The sequence below is a fragment of the Anomaloglossus baeobatrachus genome, chromosome 1, assembly GCF_048569485.1.
Source record: "Anomaloglossus baeobatrachus isolate aAnoBae1 chromosome 1, aAnoBae1.hap1, whole genome shotgun sequence".
NCBI classification, from domain to species: Eukaryota; Metazoa; Chordata; class Amphibia; order Anura; family Aromobatidae; genus Anomaloglossus; species Anomaloglossus baeobatrachus.
In genome coordinates this window covers 950,016,851-950,040,424 of record NC_134353.1, presented here as the reverse complement: position 1 = coordinate 950,040,424, position 23,574 = coordinate 950,016,851, and the positions used below count along the sequence as shown (strand labels likewise).

General features: G+C 51.9%; 1 protein-coding gene across 1 annotated transcript in view; it reads left to right on the top strand.

Annotated features, from left to right (window-relative positions):
* Positions 1-1,487: 1,487 nt before the first annotated feature.
* The window catches only part of LOC142257154 (uncharacterized), a 39,775-nt gene continuing 17,688 nt past the window's right edge, over positions 1,488-23,574 (top strand). The window contains exon 1 of the mRNA XM_075329275.1: positions 1,488-1,552. The gene's annotated coding sequence lies outside the window, so the exon portion shown is untranslated. The remainder of the gene's footprint in view (positions 1,553-23,574) is intronic.

The following is a 23,574-nucleotide window of genomic DNA, read 5'->3' as shown; positions in this document are numbered from 1 at the left end:
CCATTCACATTACACACACACGGCTCTGCTCCATTCACATTACACACACGGCTCTGCTCCATTCACATTACACACACACACGGCTCTGCTCCATTCACATTACACACACACACGGCTCTGCTCCATTCACATTACACACACACACACACGGCTCTGCTCCATTCACATTACACACACACACACGGCTCTGCTCCATTCACATTACACACACACACACACACGGCTCTGCTCCATTCACATTACACAAACACACGGCTCTGCTCCATTCACATTACACACACACGGCTCTGCTCCATTCACATTACACACACACGGCTCTGCTCCATTCACATTACACACACACGGCTCTGCTCCATTCACATTACACACACACGGCTCTGCTCCATTCACATCACACACACACACACGGCTCTGCTCCATTCACATCACACACACACACACGGCTCTGCTCCATTCACATTACACACACACGTGGCTCTGCTCCATTCACATTACACACACACGTGGCTCTGCTCCATTCACATTACACACACACGTGGTTCTGCTCCATTCACATTACACACACACGTGGCTCTGCTCCATTCACATTACACACACACGTGGCTCTGCTCCATTCACATTACACACACACGGCTCTGCTCCATTCACATTACACACACACGGCTCTGCTCCATTCACATTACACACACACGGCTCTGCTCCATTCACATTACACACACGGCTCTGCTCCATTCACATTACACACACACACGGCTCTGCTCCATTCACATTACACACACACACGGCTCTGCTCCATTCACATTACACACACACACACACGGCTCTGCTCCATTCACATTACACACACACACACGGCTCTGCTCCATTCACATTACACACACACACACGGCTCTGCTCCATTCACATTACACACACACACACACACGGCTCTGCTCCATTCACATTACACAAACACACGGCTCTGCTCCATTCACATTACACACACACGGCTCTGCTCCATTCACATTACACACACACGGCTCTGCTCCATTCACATTACACACACACGGCTCTGCTCCATTCACATCACACACACACACACGGCTCTGCTCCATTCACATCACACACACACACACGGCTCTGCTCCATTCACATTACACACACACGTGGCTCTGCTCCATTCACATTACACACACACGTGGTTCTGCTCCATTCACATTACACACACACGTGGCTCTGCTCCATTCACATTACACACACACGTGGCTCTGCTCCATTCACATTACACACACACGGCTCTGCTCCATTCACATTACACACACACGGCTCTGCTCCATTCACATTACACACACGGCTCTGCTCCATTCACATTACACACACACGTGGCTCTGCTCCATTCACATTACACACACACGAGGCTCCGCTCTATTCACATTACACACCTAGAGAATACAGGCCGCGCTGTATAAAGGACACGCCCCTTAACAGTAGATGAATACGCCCCGGAAGTGATGTCATAACCTGCAAGCAGCCTGTATTCTTTAGCATCTACCGTGCTGGCTCTGAGCTGGAGGTGAGTGCATGTTCTTCGAGCTCCAGACGTCTCCTCACCCCAAACTACACATGGGGGAGAGAGAGCGACAGACCCCGCACTACACATGAGGGAGAGAGAGCGACAGACCCCGCACTACACATGAGGGAGAGAGAGCGACAGACCCCGCACTACACATGAGGGAGAGAGAGCGACAGACCCTGCACTACACATGAGGGAGAGAGAGCGACAGACCCCCGAACTACACATGGGGGAGAGAGAGCGACAGACCCTGCACTACACATGAGGGAGAGAGAGCGACAGACCCCGCACTACACATGAGGGAGAGAGAGCGACAGACCCTGCACTACACATGAGGGAGAGAGAGCGACAGACCCCGCACTACACATGAGGGAGAGAGAGCGACAGACCCCGCACTACACATGAGGGAGAGAGAGCGACAGACCCCGCACTACACATGAGGGAGAGAGAGCGACAGACCCCCGAACTACACATGGGGGAGAGAGAGCGACAGACCCTGCACTACACATGAGGGAGAGAGAGCGACAGACCCCGCACTACACATGAGGGAGAGAGAGCGACAGACCCTGCACTACACATGAGGGAGAGAGAGCGACAGACCCCGCACTACACATGAGGGAGAGAGAGCGACAGACCCTGCACTACACATGAGGGAGAGAGAGCGACAGACCCCGCACTACACATGAGGGAGAGAGAGCGACAGACCCCGCACTACACATGAGGGATGGAGAGCGACAGACCCCGCACTACACATGGGGGAGAGAGCGACAGACCCCGCACCACACATGAGGGAGAGAGAGCGACAGACCCCGTGCTACACATGGGGGAGAGAGAGCGACAGACCCTGCACTACACATGAGGGAGAGAGAGCGACAGACCCTGCACTACACATGAGGGAGAGAGAGCGACAGACCCTGCACTACACATGAGGGAGAGAGAGCGGCAGACCCCGCACTACACATGAGGGAGAGAGAGCGACAGACCCCGCACTACACATGAGGGAGAGAGAGCGACAGACCCCGCACTACACATGAGGGATGGAGAGCGACAGACCCCGCACTACACATGAGGGAGAGAGAGTGACAGACCCCGCACTACACATGAGGGATGGAGAGCGACAGACCCCGCACTACACATGAGGGGGAGAGAGAGCGACAGACCCCGCACTACACATGAGGGGGAGAGCGACAGACCCCGCACTACACATGAGGGAGAGAGAGCGACAGACCCCGCACTACACATGAGGGAGAGAGAGCGACAGACCCCGCACTACACACGAGGGAGAGCGACAGACCCCGCACTACACATGAGGGAGAGAGAGCGACAGACCCCCGCACTACACATGGGGGGGAGAGAGCGACAGACCCCCGCACTACACATGGGGGGGAGAGAGCGACAGACCCCCGCACTACACATGGGGGGGAGAGAGCGACAGACCCCCGCACTACACATGGGAGGGAGAGAGCGACAGACCCCGCACTACACATGAGGGGGAGAGAGAGCGACAGATCCCGCACTACACATGAGGGGGAGAGAGAGAGCGACAGATCCCGCACTACACATGAGGGGGAGAGAGAGCGCGACAGACCCCGCACTACACATGGGGGAGAGAGAGAGCGCGACAGACCCCGCACTACACATGGGGGAGAGAGAGAGCGCGACAGACCCTGCACTACACATGGGGGAGCGACAGACCGCGCACTACACATGGGGGAGAGAGAGAGAAAGAGCGACAGACCCCGCACTACACATGGGGGAGAGAGAGAGAGAGCGACAGACCCCGCACTACACATGGGGGAGAGAGAGAGAGAGCGACAGACCCCGCACTACACATGGGGGAGAGAGAGAGAGAGCGACAGACCCCGCACTACACATGGGGGAGAGAGAGAGAGAGCGACAGACCCCGCACTACACATGGGGGGGAGAGAGAGAGAGCGACAGACCCCGCACTACACATGGGGGAGAGAGAGAGAGAGCGACAGACCCCGCACTACACATGGGGGGGAGAGAGAGAGAGCGACAGACCCCGCACTACACATGGGGGGGAGAGAGAGAGAGAGAGCGACAGACCCCGCACTACACATGGGGGGGAGAGAGAGAGAGAGCGACAGACCCCGCACTACACATGGGGGGGAGAGAGAGAGAGAGCGACAGACCCCGCACTACACATGGGGGGGAGAGAGAGAGAGCGCGACAGACCCCCCGCACTACACATGGGGGAGAGAGAGAGAGCGCGCGACAGACCCCCCGCACTACACATGGGGGAGAGAGAGAGAGCGCGCGACAGACCCCCCGCACTACACATGGGGGGAGAGAGAGAGAGCGCGACAGACCCCGCACTACACATGGGGGAGAGAGAGAGAGCGCGACAGACCCCGCACTACACATGGGGGAGAGAGAGAGAGCGCGACAGACCCCGCATTACACATGGGGGAGAGAGAGAGAGCGCGACAGACCCCGCACTACACATGGGGGAGAGAGAGAGAGCGCGACAGACCCCGCACTACACATGGGGGAGAGAGAGAGAGCGCGACAGACCCCGCACTACACATGGGGGAGAGAGAGAGCGCGACAGACCCCGCACTACACATGGGGGAGCGACAGACCGCGCACTACACATGAAGGGGGGGGAGAGAGAGCGCGACAGACCGCGCACTACACATGGGGGGGAGAGAGAGCGCGACAGACCGCGCACTACACATGGGGGAGAGAGAGAGCGCGACAGACCCCGCACTACACATGGGGGAGAGAGAGAGCGACAGACCCCGCACTACACATGGGGGAGAGAGAGAGCGACAGACCCCGCACTACACATGGGGGAGAGAGAGAGCGACAGACCCCGCACTACACATGGGGGAGAGAGAGAGCGACAGACCCCGCACTACACATGGGGGAGAGAGAGCGACAGACCCCGCACTACACATGGGGGAGAGAGAGCGACAGACCCCGCACTACACATGGGGGAGAGAGAGCGACACACCCTGCACTACACATGGGGGAGAGAGAGAGAGCGACAGACCCCGCACTACACATGAGGGAGCGACAGACCCCGCACTACACATGAAGGGGGGGAGAGAGAGCGCGACAGACCGCGCACTACACATGAAGGGGGGGGGGGAGAGAGCGCGACAGACCGCGCACTACACATGGGGGAGAGAGAGAGAGAGCGACAGACCGCGCACTACACATGGGGGAGAGAGAACGACAGACCCCGCACTACACATGAGGGAGAGAGCGACAGACCCCGCACTACACATGAGGGAGAGAGAGCGACAGACCCCGCACTACACATGAGGGAGAGAGAGCGACAGACCCCGCACTACACATGAGGGAGAGAGCGCGACAGACCCCGCACTACACATGAGGGAGAGAGCGCGACAGACCCCGCACTACACATGAGGGAGAGAGCGCGACAGACCCCGCACTACACATGAGGGAGAGAGCGCGACAGACCCCGCACTACACATGAGGGAGAGAGCGCGACAGACCCCGCACTACACATGAGGGAGAGAGCGCGACAGACCCCGCACTACACATGAGGGAGAGAGCGCGACAGACCCCGCACTACACATGAGGGAGAGAGAGCGACAGACCCCGCACTACACATGAGGGAGAGAGAGCGACAGACCCCGCACTACACATGGGGGAGAGAGAGAGCGCGACAGACCTCGCACTACACATGGGGGAGAGAGAGCGCGACAGACCTCGCACTACACATGGGGGAGAGAGAGAGCGCGACAGACCCCGCACTACACATGGGGGAGAGAGAGAGCGCGACAGACCCCGCACTACACATGGGGGAGAGAGAGAGCGCGACAGACCCCGCACTACACATGGGGGAGAGAGAGAGAGAGCGACAGACCCCGCACTACACATGGGGGGGAGAGAGAGAGAGCGACAGACCCCGCACTACACATGGGGGGGAGAGAGAGAGAGAGAGCGACAGACCCCGCAATACACATGGGGGGGAGAGAGAGAGAGAGCGACAGACCCCGCACTACACATGGGGGGGAGAGAGAGAGAGAGCGACAGACCCCGCACTACACATGGGGGGGAGAGAGAGCGACAGACCCCGCACTACACATGGGGGAGAGAGAGAGCGACAGACCACGCACTACACATGGGGGAGAGAGAGAGCGACAGACCACGCACTACACATGGGGGAGAGAGAGAGAGAGAGCGCGACAGACCCCGCACTACACATGGGGGAGAGAGAGAGAGAGAGAGCGACAGACCCCGCACTACACATGGGGGAGAGAGAGAGAGAGAGACAGACCCCGCACTACACATGGGGGAGAGAGAGAGAGCGCGACAGACCCCGCACTACACATGGGGGAGAGAGAGAGCGCGCGACAGACCCCGCACTACACATGGGGGAGAGAGAGAGAGCGCGCGACAGACCCCGCACTACACATGGGGGAGAGAGAGAGCGCGACAGACCCCGCACTACACATGGGGGAGAGAGAGAGAGCGCGACAGACCCCGCACTACACATGGGGGAGAGAGAGAGAGCGCGACAGACCCCGCACTACACATGGGGGGGGGGGAGAGAGAGAGAGCGACAGACCCCGCACTACACATGGGGGGGAGAGAGAGAGAGCGACAGACCCCACACTACACATGGGGGGGAGAGAGCGACAGACCCCGCACTACACATGGGGGAGAGAGAGAGAGAGCGACAGACCCCGCACTACACATGGGGGAGAGAGAGAGAGAGAGCGACAGACCCCGCACTACACATGGGGGGGAGAGAGAGAGAGCGACAGACCCCGCAATACACATGGGGGGGAGAGAGAGAGAGAGCGACAGACCCCGCAATACACATGGGGGGGAGAGAGAGAGAGAGCGACAGACCCCACACTACACATGGGGGGGAGAGAGAGAGAGAGCGACAGACCCCGCACTACACATGGGGGAGAGAGAGAGCGACAGACCACGCACTACACATGGGGGAGAGAGAGAGAGAGAGCGACAGACCCCGCACTACACATGGGGGAGAGAGAGAGAGAGAGCGACAGACCCCGCACTACACATGGGGGAGAGAGAGAGAGCGCGACAGACCCCGCACTACACATGGGGGAGAGAGAGAGCGCGCGACAGACCCCGCACTACACATGGGGGAGAGAGAGAGCGACAGACCCCGCAATACACATGGGGGGGAGAGAGAGAGAGAGCGACAGACCCCACACTACACATGGGGGGGAGAGAGAGAGAGCGACAGACCCCGCACTACACATGGGGGAGAGAGAGAGCGACAGACCCCGCACTACACATGGGGGAGAGAGAGAGCGACAGACCACGCACTACACATGGGGGAGAGAGAGAGAGAGAGCGACAGACCACGCACTACACATGGGGGAGAGAGAGAGAGAGAGCGACAGACCCCGCACTACACATGGGGGAGAGAGAGAGAGCGCGACAGACCCCGCACTACACATGGGGGAGAGAGAGAGCGCGCGACAGACCCCGCACTACACATGGGGGAGAGAGAGAGAGCGCGCGACAGACCCCGCACTATACATGGGGGAGAGAGAGAGAGAGCGCGACAGACCCCGCACTACACATGGGGGAGAGAGAGAGAGCGCGACAGACCCCGCACTACACATGGGGGAGAGAGAGAGAGCGCGACAGACCCCGCACTACACATGGGGGGGGGGGGGGAGAGAGAGAGAGCGCGACAGACCCCGCACTACACATGGGGGGGGGGGGGGAGAGAGAGAGAGCGCGACAGACCCCGCACTACACATGGGGGGGAGAGAGAGAGAGCGACAGACCCCACACTACACATGGGGGGGAGAGAGAGAGAGAGCGACAGACCCCGCACTACACATGGGGGAAGAGAGCGACAGACCCCGCACTACACATGGGGGAGAGAGAGAGAGAGAGCGACAGACCCCGCACTACACATGGGGGAGAGAGAGAGAGAGAGAGCGACAGACCCCGCACTACACATGGGGGAGAGAGAGAGAGCGCGACAGACCCCGCACTACACATGGGGGAGAGAGAGAGAGCGCGACAGACCCCGCACTACACATGGGGGAGAGAGAGAGCGCGCGACAGACCCCGCACTACACATGGGGGAGAGAGAGAGAGCGCGCGACAGACCCCGCACTACACATGGGGGAGAGAGAGAGAGAGCGCGACAGACCCCGCACTACACATGGGGGAGAGAGAGAGAGCGCGACAGACCCCGCACTACACATGGGGGAGAGAGAGAGAGCGCTGAAAGAAAAAGGTTCTCGTAGACCTCGAGAGCTAAGAAGACGTTGTAGACAATCCGTTCCAAGCAAAGACTGAAGTTTATTCCGAGATAGCAACAGAGCAGATAAGACAGGTTAGCGGCAGGATGACACACGCAGGTGTCTTGTAGAACAGCAGAATTAGCAACAGATGAAGAAGTGTCCCCCGATAGGCGGGTGGGGGTTTTTATACATGTTAGACAAAGGAAAGCTCATACTGCAGAGAAAGGTGTACACATTAGAAAACAAAGAATATAATGATACATCATGACATTATTTACGAGCATTGCAGTAGAAACTTATCAGATCCCTATGGGCCTCCATGGTACTTTTAATTAATTCAGTAATGTCGTCATTGCTAACATCTCTGATCCCTGAAGGCGCCTCTACTTCACATAACTCTTCAAACACTGACAACTCTATTGACAACTTTGTTTCTTTATCAATTCAATATACCTGCTATTCATGACTACACATCACCATCTATCAACTGACGCAATTGTATTCTTCTATTCGATTCAACCTTTTCAGACTTTTTCTTATACTTGCTAATAACACTGATATCATCTCTTTCTCCTCTCTGGGGGGAGAACTCTAGCCAATGCATCTCATTAGCTGCAAAGTTAGTTTGCTCAAGTCTGCCCAAGATGGCTGTTAGATACAACATGGCTGCTCAGCATGTTTTGGCTGACTATTCTCTAACAACTCCCCCTTTTGTACTCTGTCCAGAGTACAACTTACAGAGCTGACATATGCAATGTTGAATTGCCATAGACAGGATTATCCAGGGACCTCATTGACTCATACACCAGTAAGCCAGTTTTTTCAAGAGATCAGATTGAGCACGTACATGGAGGGCCCATATCCCTAACAAAAACAAAAAAAACACAAAAAAAATAATCAAAGTAGGAGTCCAAAGTAATCAAAGTATGAGTCCCAAGGTAATGAGTCCTGTAACAGTCCTTAAATCTTATGATCCATGTTTCCTGCTTTTCTTCCTCTCCAAATTCTGGAATCTCCAGATCTTCTCCCTCTGTCACACTATCAGAGTCCCACTATATAGTGTGAAACACCACCTGCAGATACTCTGGCGGATCCATGGTTAGGGACCTGCGGGAAAAATAAAAGTGAGGTATCAGTTCTTACCAATATTAAGAAGTTTGCAATGATCAATGTGAACACTTTTAACACCTTTGTTTGTTGGCTTGCTAAACCTATGTACTCCTAATATTGTGGGGCCAATCACTTGAGTGATGAAAAATGAACACTCCCAATTTGCTTCTGAGTTCTACCTGAAGTTTTTAACTATGATCTGAGCTTCTGTAACAATTTTGGATTGAAAGGATTTTTCAGTAGGATTGACAACTTTTAGCCATCTGAAAACAGCATACTACTAAAGGTGCTAAATCTGTTGTTGGTTTTGGTGCCACTGATCCCTCTGTACTATGGCTTGTTCTGGGCAAGGAGATACAATGTCACTTGGCAAATGAACAGGCATCTGTCTTCCCGTCATTCATTCAAAAGGAGAAATTCCTGTGGATTTGGAAGCCACAGCACGGATGGCCAGCAGAATAGCTGGTAAAATCAAAGGGGCAAATCCGACTATGTGTCTTACTTGATTCATCGTCCAGTGTACAGCCAGTACATGCGTCATGCACAAAGTGAAGCCCGTTTCCATGCACGTTAACAACTGAGCGGAAAAACCCAAGGCATGTAAATGACTTGCAATTTCAGAACCTTCTTTGGGCCATTCTTGCAAAAGCACAGATGAGATGGATACATCCCCTGTGCAGGGCTGGGAGGGATCAGGGTTGATTAATGCCATGGCTGCAGTGAGAGCCCGCTTTAACCCGTCAAAGGCCTGTAGGATTTCGATAATGATTTGGACATAATCATTCTCAATACCTTTTAGGAGCTCATATAGTGGTTTAGAGAGGCAAGCAAAATCTACAATAAATTATCTGGAAAAATTAACAATGGGTACGGAGAAAAATCCGTTTGCAATGTCAAGACATGAAAACACTTTACATTCATTCCTCAGCTGCGACATGACTTCAGGGACAGATGCAACAAAGTGAGCAGCTAACAGAGTGTACTTATTTACAAGTCTCAGGTCCACAACCATGCGAAAGCTACCATCTGTCTTTTTGACAGGCAGGATGGGGCTGTTGCACAGGGAGTTTCTATGCACGACCACGCCCTGTTTTTCCAACCCAGAAACTGCCACCCGTATGTACGGGATGATTTCTTCAGGAATTCGGTACTGTCGCTGGAAAGGTGGTAGCTTATCACCATCAATTTTAACCTGAGTTTGCATTAGACCACAATCAGTTTCATTTGAAGTCCACAATTCTGGGAACAACTGTTTCAATTCATCTTTTAAAGCATCATTTGCAACATTTTCCCCCAGAATTTCATCAGTACATAGATTCAAGCTGGCAATGTCTACTTTATGACTCTCCAGCTCTTCTTCCACAGGCACAATAACGGAACAAACAGTGGCTCTCTTGTCACGCCACAGAGCTCGGTTACATAAATCAACAATTCCCAATGCTCCTAGTACATCAGTTCCCAAAATAGTGGAGTCCAACTGTGGATTTACCCAAAAAGTACATCGAAGACCCCTTTGCTTCGATCCCCCTGAGTCCTGAAATCTCAGGATCACTGGACGGCTTTTTGTTGCTTGAATACAGGAGCCTTCAAATCCTACCAAAGTGGTAGTTTCAGGCAGTCCAGGGGGTGACTGCAATTTGTGCCCAGTTACAAAACCGAGGCTCCTGTATGAACGAGAAAGTCTTCCCACGATAGCCCCTCCATTCTCCCTCTGACATATGGTCGTCCATCCGTGCCCAGGGAAAGATGGGCAAGAAAGGTGAGGGGAACAGGGGGTTCATGGCATCAATCCGTGTCTCCCGCCGTGGGAAGCCCAAAAAAATCCATCATTCTCGTCTATGAGAGTCTTTCGCCCCACAGCCCCCACCTCTGCCCCAAAGAGACCATCAGCGAGAGCCCGGTCCTCATATTCCTGCAGCTCCTTCACTGCCGGAGCATAGAAACGAGGAGGGGTGGCTCCACCCTGAATAGCATTGATCTCTGAGCCTGTGTAATTAAGAGCTAGGGGGGCGGAAGGTCCCTGAGTGGCAGGGTTAACCATTTGAAGACCATTGTACTGCTGATACTGCCGGGGATCATCCACGAGGGGATAAGGAGGTCTTACTCCCTGTGGATGGGGTCCGGGAATACCTCGGGACATGGGGGGGTTAAATGGTACCCGAGGTATGTTCCTCTGCTCCAAATGAGGACACTGACGTTTGATATGTCTCACCTGTCCACAGAAATAACACACCGGAGGACCCCTATTGGGGTTCCGAAAGGGGGGCTCTGCCGACTGGGACCAGCCCATTCTCGGCAGCTGGCCATCCCCCCCTGGAAACCCTGGTCTCCGTGAATCAGCAGATGCAACCCAAGGCGCGCGGTAGGCAAAAACATTAGATTCGTCTCCCTTCGTCTCGGACTGCATGGTTCTGACATTTGTTAACAAGGCTTCGACTACATCCTCAATAGATTCAGCATTATTCAAAACCCCTGACTTGAAAGCCCCATCCAAGGGCACTTTCTTCACAAACTGTTCCATCATCGCATTTCTATCCCCTTGATCCATACTACTCAATAACTTGTCAAACACTACACACCAGGCTGCAACCCACTTACTTGCTTGAACTCTAAGCTCATCCCCTTTCTTAATTTTGAAGGACTCTAACAATCCCGGATTAGACTTTCTCCCTCGTGGCTTTTGGGAGATCACTAACTTCATCCTCCCCTGAGAATCTGTAAGGTCATAATGAATCCCTCTTCCTTCTTGTACTTTGTAGTGGGACAAAAATTCAGGAGTAACAAAGGACAGAAAGTATAGGGCAGCATCCTCTGTGGACTCAATTTGAAACTTATTCAACCATGATTCAAAACCAAGAACATTACGAAACACCCCTTTACTTTCATCCCAATTGGGCAGGTTTTTAATTAATTTAAGATGTATCAGGGACGCCTGGCCGGGAGCTATTTTAGGGGTAGAAGTGGCATTAGGTTTATCCTCTATCTGGCATGAATCGTCCCCATCATCAGATTCCCCTGCATCTCTCTTTAACTGCTCCTGCATCAACTGAATATGTTTTGTCACTACTTCTTGTTTTTCCATATGTTCTCTCATCCAGTTCTGTAACCTAAGTCTCCATTCCTCAACTTTCTTCCCTGTCACACTCTGACTCCGTGCCAGCTCCCCCTTCTCTTTCATCGCTGCATGCTGGTCCCGGAGCTCATACCCCTTCCTTTGTGCTACCTCTGCTTGCTTTAATGTCTCATTCAACTGCGCTTCTCTCTCCCCATACACTATTCTATTCCACGTGACCCCACAAATATGCTGTCTCTGAGGCTGTCTTTCAATTGTCTGGTCAAAAGCCATCACTGTCTTACACAAAGCCGCTACTCGGCACCCTTCCCTAACTAGCGACTTCTTTCTGTCTAATTCTCTATTCTCTTGCACAAACCAGTGCATCCTTTTTAACGATGTAACTTCTGTATTAACCCCTTCCACCTGGGGTGTGACAGCGTGCCTTTCTGCCTGTCTTTTTAACCACTCCATATCAGTTCAGTGGTCTACAAGGACGCGTTTTAAGTCTGCTCTAGTATCAACCAGTGCGATTCAAGCAAGAGTTAGATACTCACACCTCTCTGTATGGAAGACCCGTGTGCCGGCTTGAGTCGACCAAGTGAGATGTAGTTGCTTTCCAGCCTCACTCACTACGCTTGCCAGGCGTATCCCTCCGTCTTTTAAAGCCTCTTTGCTACCGTGGCACAAAAACGGTTCTCCACGTCCTTGTAGATAAACTCACAAAGAGGTTTCTTCTTAGTTAAACATAAATCTCTATAGTCCTTAGTCTCTTATAATAAATAAAAAAAACAATCGGGCAGACTGGGATGCACTCGTGAGTGGTTCTCTTCAGGCTGGCTTCCTTTGAGTGACTTCCACGTGGCGCCACGCTTTTTTCTTCTTTTTCCCTTCCAGTCCTTAGCTCTCGTCTACAAATTCTTCCTAGGTTCTTCTTGGAGGCAGCCACCGTCCTGGCTTCTCCTCCTTAGCTGAGCTCGCCACTTGAAAGAAAAAGGTTCTCGTAGACCTCGAGAGCTAAGAAGACGTTGTAGACAATCCGTTCCAAGCAAAGACTGAAGTTTATTCCGAGATAGCAACAGAGCAGATAAGACAGGTTATCGGCACGAAGACACACGCAGGTGTCTTGTAGAACAGCAGAATTAGCAACAGATGAAGAAGAAGTGTCCCCGATAGGCGGGTGGGGGCTTTTATACATGTTAGACAAAGGAAAGCTCATACTGCAGAGAAAGGCGTACACATTAGAAAACAAAGAATATAATGATACATCATGACATTATTTACGAGCATTGCGGTAGAAACTTATCAGATCCCTATGAGCCTCCATGGTACTTTGAATTAATTCAGTAATGTTGTCATGTCTGGCCTCTCTGATCCCTGAAGGCGCCTCTACTTCACATAACTCTTCAAACACTGACAACTCTATTGACAACTTTGTTTCTTTATCAATTCAATATACCTGCTATTCATGACTACACATCACCATCTATCAACTGACGCAATTGTATTCTTCTATTCGATTTAACCTTTTTAGACTTTTTCTTATACTTGCTAATAACACTGATATCATCTCTTTCTGCTCTCTGGGGGGAGAACTCTAGCCAATGCATCTCATTAGCTGCAAAGTTAGTTTGCTCAAGTCTGCCCAAGATGGCTATTAGATACAACATGGCTGCTCCGCATATTATGGCTGACTATTCTCTAACAAGCGCGACAGACCCCCCGCACTACACATGGGGGAGAGAGAGAGAGCGCGACAGACCCCCCGCACTACACATGGGGGAGAGAGAGAGAGCGCGACAGACCCCCCGCACTACACATGGGGGAGAGAGAGAGAGCGCGACAGACCCCCCGCACTACACATGGGGGAGAGAGAGAGAGCGCGACAGACCCCCCGCACTACACATGGGGGAGAGAGAGAGAGCGCGACAGACCCCCCGCACTACACATGGGGGAGAGAGAGAGCGCGACAGACCCCCCGCACTACACATGGGGGAGAGAGAGAGCGCGACAGACCCCGCACTACACATGGGGGAGAGAGAGCGACAGACCCCGCACTACACATGGGGGAGAGAGAGAGAGAGCGACAGACCCCGCACTACACATGGGGGAGAGAGAGAGAGAGCGACAGACCCCGCACTACACATGAGGGAGAGAGAGAGCGACAGACCCCGCACTACACATGAGGGAGAGAGAGCGACAGACCCCGCACTACACATGGGGGAGAGAGAGAGAGAGCGACAGACCCCGCACTACACATGGGGGAGAGAGAGAGAGAGAGAGCGACAGACCCCGCACTACACATGGGGGAGAGAGAGAGCGACAGACCCCGCACTACACATGAGGGAGAGAGAGCGACAGACCCCGCACTACACATGGGGGAGAGAGCGACAGACCCCGCACTACACATGGGGGAGAGAGAGAGCGACAGACCCCGCACTACACATGAGGGAGAGAGAGCGACAGACCCCGCACTACACATGAGGGAGAGAGAGCGACAGACCCCGCACTACACATGGGGGAGAGAGCGACAGACCGCGCACTACACATGGGGGAGAGAGCGACAGACCGCGCACTACACATGGGGGAGAGAGAGAGCGACAGACCCCGCACTACACATGGGGGAGAGAGCGATAGACCCCGCACTACACATGGGGGAGAGAGAGCGACACACCCTGCACTACACATGGGGGAGAGAGAGAGAGCGACAGACCCCGCACTACACATGGGGGAGAGAGAGAGAGCGACAGACCCCGCACTACACATGGGGGAGAGAGAGAGAGCGACAGACCCCGCACTACACATGGGGGAGAGAGAGAGAGAGAGAGCGACAGACCCCGCACTACACATGGGGGAGAGAGAGAGAGAGCGACAGACCCCGCACTACACATGGGGGAGAGAGAGCGACAGACCCCGCACTACACATGGGGGAGAGAGAGAGAGAGCGACAGACCCCGCACTACACATGGGGGAGAGAGAGAGAGAGCGACAGACCCCGCACTACACATGAGGGAGAGAGAGAGCGACAGACCCCGCACTACACATGGGGGAGAGAGCGACAGACCCCGCACTACACATGGGGGAGAGAGAGAGCGACAGACCCCGCACTACACATGGGGGAGAGAGCGATAGACCCCGCACTACACATGGGGGAGAGAGAGCGACACACCCTGCACTACACATGGGGGAGAGAGAGAGAGCGACAGACCCCGCACTACACATGGGGGAGAGAGAGAGAGCGACAGACCCCGCACTACACATGGGGGAGAGAGAGAGAGAGAGAGCGACAGACCCCGCACTACACATGGGGGAGAGAGAGAGAGAGAGCGACAGACCCCGCACTACACATGGGGGGGGGGAGAGAGAGAGAGAGCGACAGACCCCACACTACACATGAAGGGGGGGGAGAGAGAGCGCGACAGACCCCGCACTACACATGAAGGGGGGGGAGAGAGAGCGCGACAGACCGCGCACTACACATGGGGGGGAGAGAGCGAGAGCGACTGACCCCCGCACCACACATGGAGTATTGGTGCAGCACATTGGTGCAATGCTGCATATACAAAGTGGAGGAAAAGAAGTATCCAGGGTTTCTTTATATTTAGGTAAGGAGGTTTTTTGTTTTTTTTTTCTTTTTTTTTGGCCTTCAACTCTAGCTTGAGTCATGGCAACTTGATGGATGAACGCTCTGTATGAAGATCGATCTTGTGAAGCCTAGACAGGTCCACCAGAGTCTTCTTCTACCATTATCTTGATTGTATCAAGCCATCAGGTTGCTGGTCTTCCTCTTCGCCTTGTTCCTTCTATTTCTCTGGCCTTAAGGGCACTTTACACTCAGCGACATTGCTAGCTCAGGCCACCTCCACAATCGTACCCGCCCCCGTCATTTGTGCATCATGGGCAAATCGTTGCCTGTGGCGCACAATATTGTTAGTCCCCGTCACAGACTTACCTGCCTAGCGACGTCGCTGTGGCCAGCGAACCGCCTCCTTTCTAAGGGGGCAGTTCATGCGGCGTCACAGCGACGTCACACGGCAGCCATCCAATAGAAGCAGAGGGGCGGAGAGCAGCTGAAAGAAAGGGACGCCCACCTTGTTGCCAGAGGACGCAGATACGGTGTTGTTCGTCGTTCCTGGGGTGTCGCACGTAGCGATGTGTGCTGCCTCAGGAACGACAAACAACCTGCGTCCTGCAACAGCAATGATATTTGGGATTAGAACGACGTGTCAACGATAAGGTGAGTATTTTTGATCATTAGCGGTCGTTCGTACACTTCACACGCAACAACGTCGCTAACGAGGCCGGATGTGCGTCACAAATTTTGAGACCCCAACGACATCTCATTAGTGATGTTGTTGCGTGTAAAGCGGCCTTTAATGTCCTTCTCCAGGGTTTATTCTCTTTGTATCACGTGTAGACAAGTCTTAAGCGGGCTTTACACGCTGCGACATCGCTAGCATTGGCTAGCGATGTCAAGTGCGATAGCACCCGCCCACGTCGTACATGCGATATTGTGTGATCGCTGCCGTAGCGAACATTATCGCTACGGCAGTATCACATGCAGATACCTGCTCTGCGACGTTGCTCTGGCCTGCGAACCTCCTCCTTTCTAAGGGGGGCAGTTTGTGCGACGTCACACAGCAGGCATCCAATAAAAGCGGAGGGGCGGAGATGAGCAGGACGTAACATCCCGCCCACCTCCTTCCTTCCGCATTGCCGGTGGAGGCAGGTAATGAGATATTCGTCGCTCCTGCGGTGTCACACACAGCGATGTGTGCTGCCGCAGGAACAAAGAACAACATCGCTAATAAACAGAAAACGATTTTTTGTTTCAGGAAGACCTCTCCGCGGCAAACTCTTTTGCGATCGTTTTAGGTCGCTCATAAGTGTCACACACTAAGATATCGTTAATGAAGCCGGATGTGCGTCACAAACACCGTGACCCCGACGATAATTCATTAACGATATTGTAGCGTGTAAAGCCCGCTTTAGGGTATGTGCACACGTTGCTTTTTTTTCCGCGCGGAAAAAAACGCACCCTCTGGCAGAGGGGAGAATTGTAAACAATGCTTTTTGAGAAACAACGCATCGAAAACGCATGCGTTTTTCATGCGTTTTTCATGCGTTTTTCATGCGTTTTTCATGCGTTTTTTTAGGTGCGTTTTTTAAGACTTGTCAGTGATAATAAAGTTGGTTGAACACAGACCTTTGGAAAAAAAAACCTGTGATGTCATTTCCTTCTCCACATTCTGTTTGGATAAATGGGAGGGCTTGGAATGGAAGGAGCACCATTTGAATTTTGGAAAAGTTGAAATAAACTTCGCGCACCAAGCCCCTTAGGTACCTATACGTCAGAAAACCCCCACAAGTGACCCCATTTTGGAATCTGCACCCATCAAGGATTTTATTCAGGAGTATATTAAGCATTTTGAATCCACAGCTACTTCACCCAAAATGTTGCTGTAGCAACAATATTCTCACTTTTAGGCCCGTTTCACACGTCAGTGAAAACACTGACGTTTTTCACTGGCGTGTAAAACACGCACATGTCCCTCCGTGTGCCGTGAATCACGGCACACGTGGGTTGTCTAAGTGCAATCCGGGCTCCGTTCTCCGTGGCCCGTGATTGCACTTAGAGATTAACTCACCTGCGCCCGCTCCCGCTCTCCATGGTGCTGATCGCTCCCGCGGTGCAGCATCCGGCCGGCGCTGACCCCCGCAGCAGCTGGTTCCGGGTTGGCTGTGTCGTGCATCATGAATATGCGCGACAATAATGAGCCGGCACAGAAGGAACAGGGAGGACGGGCTGCAGAGGACATCGCTGGAGCCGGGTGAGTTAAAATGTTTTTTATTTTAAAAGCACGTTTTTTTCTGGCACGTGTTTCACGGATCACACCACTGCGTGGTCCGTGGGACATCAGTGATGCCAGAAAAAAATGGACATGTCTCCGTGCGGCAATCACGCACACGCGGGTACGCCGCATGGAGACACGTGCAGTGAAAAATCACTGATGTGTGAGCAGACCCATTCATTATAATGGGTCTGCGTATGTCAGTGATTCTGGTACGTTTAAAAAAAAGCACAAACGTCCCAGAATCACTGACGTGTGAAAGGGGCCTAAGGCTATGTGGCCATGATCCAGCGACACGGCGTCTAGTACACAGTGTCAGCCTTCCTGCAGCTGCCCATGCCCACGATTTGGGTTCAGGCTGCTGTGGAGCTCTATACTACCTGCAGAGAACACTCGTCTCCGCAGCATAAATTGACATGCTGAGGCTCGGGAAGCCACGCTACCGGTCAGTTTATGCTGCGGAGAAAAGAAGCACAGTGGGCATGGGATCTCCAAAAATCCTTCCACTGTGCTTCTACTGCACAACGCAGCGTTATGGACGCAGGGAAAACACTCAGCGCCCATAACGCTGCAAACCCTGATTGTGGACACACAGCCTAAAAAGCGTCAATGGATGAAGGGATGTCAAATATATAGAACGTCCTACCTCCGCCAGCATATTCTAAGCTGGCACCTTTAGTACCTTTCATGTGGCACTAAAGGGTGCCTAGCTTAGTATTTATCCAATAAAAAAAAAAAAAAAAAAATGAAAAAAATGGCGTGGGGTCCCCCCTATTTTTGATAGCCAGTCAGGGTAAAGCAGACAGCTGTAGCCTGCAAACCACAGCTGGCAGCTTCATCTTCGCTGGTGATCAATTTGGAGGGCTCCCCATGTTTTTTTTTTTATTTATAAATAAAGAATAAAAAAAAAAATAACATGGGGTCCCCCCAAATTAGATCACCAGCCAAGGTGAAGCTGACAGCTGGGGTCTGGTATTCTCAGGGTGGGAAGAGCCATGGTTATTGGACTCTTCCCAGCCTAAAAATAGCAGGCCGCAGCCGCCCCAGAAGTGGCGCATCCATTAGATGCGCCAATCCTGGCGCTTCGCCCCAACTCATCCCGCGCCCTGGTGCGTTGGCTAACGGGGTAATAAATGGGGTTGATACCAGATGTGTAATGTCACCTGGCATCAAGCCCAGCAATTAGTGATGTCACGGCGTCTATCAGACACCCGACATAACTAATTGACAGTAAACAAAAGCAAAAAAAGACAACAAAAAATGTTTTATTAGAAAAAACACTCCCCAAATCATTCCCTTGTTCTCCAATTTAATAAAAAAAAATGGGTCCGCAGAAATCCATATGGATGTCCCACGTCGCCTCTGGACCTTCTAGAATATGGGGGCACGTTCAGGAAACGTATCCCCCATTTTCTAGGAGGGCAGACCCTCCATTTGAGGAGAGTGGGTGCAAAAATCTGCACCCACTCTCCCCGGGTCACAGCTGCAGAGTGCGAGCAGCCAGCACAGCTCACACTGAACACAGTGCTGGCTGTCAGCTGCTCTGCTCATGTGACCGGCCGGCGCCTGCTGTGAAGGAGGCGGAGGGGGCCGCGGGGGATCAGCGCTGCGACCGGACAGGTATGTATGACACCGGGGGGAATAGGGGGTGAACGGGCAGGGCCTGGGGAACAGTTTTCTGTCGCATGTGTTATTGCACATGCGACAGAAATCATAGGAGCAGGGCGGCCGGTGCGCTACTGTGCGCGCGGCCATGTTGGATTTTCGGGAGGGGGGTCGGGGGTCGGGGCGGGCACTTTGGCGGCACCGGGGGCTTTGCCAGGAAGTGAGGTCAACAGGAAGCCTCTTGACCTCACTTCCAGGTAAATGCCTGCGTTCTGGCGTGCCGACAAAGGCCGCGGACCGCAACAAAAAAGCAGGTCCATGCGTTGTGGCTGCGTTCTGACCCCACATCATTGATTTCAATGGGGGAGAGAACGCAGCCACAACGCACAAAAGAAGTGACATGCTGCTTTTCTTTCCGCACCGATTTTTGGCATCCAAAACGCTGCGGAAAGAAACGCAGCATGTGCACTGATTTTTCAGCTTTCCCATACACTTTGCTGGGAAAGCTGAACGCATGCAATTTGCCACTGAAACGCTGCGGTTCAAAACGCAGCGTTTCCGCGGTAAAAAACGCATCGTGTGCACACAGCCTCAGGTGGTGATCTTTGCTATGTGTGAAATGTCTGGCTTGATTTGTTCAGAGTTGACTTGTTTCTTCTTTTTGCCATTCATGGTTTTGATAACCTCCTTCTCCAGCACCACATTTGGAAGGAGTTGATTCGTTTTCTGTCTTGTTTCTTTATCGTTCTAGTTTTGTATCCATATGTGACTACAGAAAAGACCACACTATATACAAGTTGTGTCTTCACCAGTGAAATGTTCCTTGATTTGAGGACCTTGTCCAGTGACTTCATTGTTGATTTACTCATAGCTATTCTCCTATTGACTTGCCGGTGTCGTCACTGCATCTTGAGTGATCATTAATCTCAGTAGGCAATAGGTTGACGTTCTTTACAACTTCCAGTTCATCTCGATCCATCTCAAATGTGTCCCGGTCACTCCTGGCAGTAGTCCATATCTTTGTCTTCTTTGTATTGAGTAGGAGTCCATTGTTTGAGCTTTTCATCTTGGAACTCTGTAATAAGTCGTTCTTATCATCTATGCTTGTTGCTATCAATGTTGTATTCTCTGCTTATTTAAGATTATTGATGATGAGCAATTTTGATTCCTTCTTCTTTTTCAGCAAGTCCAGCCTTCCTGAAAATAGATTCTGCATATAAATTAAAGAGAAATAGTGACAGGACGCCGCCTTGCCTGAAAGCGTCGCTCAATTTTGAACCATGCTGTGTCACCATGCTCTGTTCGGACTGTTGCCCCTTTGTCGATATAAAGGTTCCTGATGACGCTGATCAGATGGTTCGGCACACCCATATCCAAAATTTCTGGTGATCAACAAGGTTGATGGCTTTGCTGTAGTTGATGAAGCAAAAATAGATCTCCTGGTTATTTTCTTTGGCCTTTTTTATCATCCATCTAATGTTAGCAATTACATCTCTTGTTCCTCGGCCTTTTCTGAATCCTCCTTGTTTCTCTGGTAGCTTTTGGTCACAGTAAGGTCGTAGCCATCTTTGTGGGATCTTCAGTAGTGTTTTGCTGGCATGAAGGAATAAGCGCAATAGTTCGATAGTTTCCATAGTCTGTGGCATCTCCCTTTTTTAGAATAGTAATAAACACCGATCTTGTCCAGTCCTTGGGCCATTTAACAGTTGCCCATATCTGCTGACACAGGCGTGCAGTGACATCAACTGCTGCTTCAGAAGACTTTATTAGCTCTATTGGAATATTGTCGCATCCAGGTGCTTTGATTTTTGACAGAAGCTTTATCGCAGAAATGACGTAATCTTTTAAGATGTTCTGTTGGCAATCAGTTCCAGTCTCCATTTCTTCCCATGTCAATGAGTCATTCTTGTAGACTTGCTCTGTGTATTCTTTCCATCTTTCCTTTATCTGTTCTTCATTTATTCCTTTATCTGCTCAGTTAGTTTGTTCACGTTGGCGCCTTTCAACATTTCCACTCTTGGTTGAAACTTTTATTGTATAGCTTTTTATTCTTTGGTGCCGTCCTGGTCTTTCCCTTCAGATGTTCATTTTCTCTTTCTGAATATATCTTTTAGTAATACAGTTCTTCAAGAGAGTCTGCTTGAATGGCTCTCTTTAGTCTTATACTGATGTTGCTTGCGTCCTGCTTGTTATCTTTTGCCATTTGTCTTTCTTTGATGATCACTAGGGTCTCTTCTGTTAACCATTGCTGCAGGGGTCTCTTCTGCCTCTTGTTTATTGTCTTTCAGGCTTCTTCAGTAGTAATATTCTTTATACGTGACCATAATTCCTCATCCTTTCTTTCATTCGTGTCCAATGATATAAATTGGTTGTGCAGACCATTGCAAAAAACTTCAGGTACAGTGGGGGGAAAAAATTATTTAGTCAGCCACCAATTGTGCAAATTCTCCCACTTAAAAAGATTAGTAAGGCCTGTAATTGACATCATAGGTAGACCACAACTAAGAGACAAAATGAGAAAACAAATCCAGAAAATCACTTTCTCTGATTTGGCAAGATTTTTTTGAAAATTATGGGGAAATAAGTATTTAGTCACTTAAAAACATGCAAGATTTATGGATCTCACAGACCTGTAACTTATTCCTTAAGAGGCTCCTCTGTCCTCCACTCATTACCTGTTGTAATGGCATCTTTTTGAACTTATCATTATAAAAGACACCTGTCCACAACCTCAAACAGTCACACTATGGTGATGACTAAAGACCTGTCAACAGACACCAGAAACAAAATTGTAGCCCTGCACCAGGCTGGGAAAACTGAATCTGCAATAGGCAAGCAGCTTGGTGTGAAGAAATCAACTGTGGGAGCAATAAGAAAATGGAACATCATACATACAGACATACATAAGTCACTTGTAAGGCCACATCTAGAATATGGGATCCAGTTTTGGGCTCCACATTTTAAAAAGGACATTTAGAAATTAAAGTCAGTTCAAAAGTGGCTAACTAGACTACTACAAGGAATGGAGGCCGCCCATATGATGAGAGGTTGAAAAAGTTAAATATGTTTAGCTTAGAAAAAAGACGTCTCAGAGGAGATCTCATTTATATGTATAAATTCATGTGTGGTCAATATAAAGGACTGGCACATCACTTATTTCTTCCAAAGACAATACTAAGAACCAGGGGGTATACACTTCGAGTGGAAGAAAAGCGGTTCCGGCAGGTAAATAGGAAAGGGTTTCCTTATAGCTAGAGCAGTCAGACTGTGTAATGCCCTACCACAAGAGGTAGTAATGGCAGATACTATAACAGCTTTTAAAAAAGAGCTGGATGATTTCCTCAGTACACATAACATTGTTAGTTATAAGTGACTTAGTGACAAAATGTAGAATTGGTGGAGGAAGGTTGAACTAGATGGACCTAGGTCTTTTTTTCCAGCACCCATGACGGCACCACGAGAGAGGGGATCCGCCCTTCAAGGACAGGAAACCTCCAGAATAAAAAGGGGCGGCACCTCTCCCCGCATCAGTTGGTTTCCTCTCCTTGAACAGGGAGCCTCCAGAGGTCCAATAGATCCAAGAAGGTCCTGATGGGCCGAAGATTCAAGTCCGGCGCCCGGTCGGCCGGCTCTGGCAGCGGCACGGGTCCTGCTGCGGTCGGCCGAGGTGCTGTGGAGCTGCCGCAACAGACCCATGGGGGTCCGGAGTGCCTACAGCGCGCCCGATAGGAGCGCCAGGAGCCTGCGGGGCAGGTAAGTGGATCTTCCAAGGGACCTGTCCGCAGGGCTCTCCCGTCGCAGCGTACCCACGGGGGTTACGTCTGCGCACGGGCTCCTTCCCTCCCTCCCCCCCCCTCTCCTTACCAGCGTCTGGTCTGCGCGTGCCGGCACCAGGCCGAGATGAGGGGGACGGCTGCTGCGATCTCTGCGGGGCATCCTCGTGGCGACTGATGATGTGGCGCTTCCAGGAAGGAGCGCCATGTTGTGGGTGGCAAAGGAGATGTCCGGGCTGTGCGCAGGCGCGCGTTTTTTCCCTATGGACGGGCGGCCTGTGGAGCCGGATGGGACATCCGCCGGAAGTGGGGGCGGAGTCGCCAGACTGTCTTTGAAATTCAGAGCGGCAATCTTCTCTATGGTGCCTGTGCTCTGTTACCATGACGG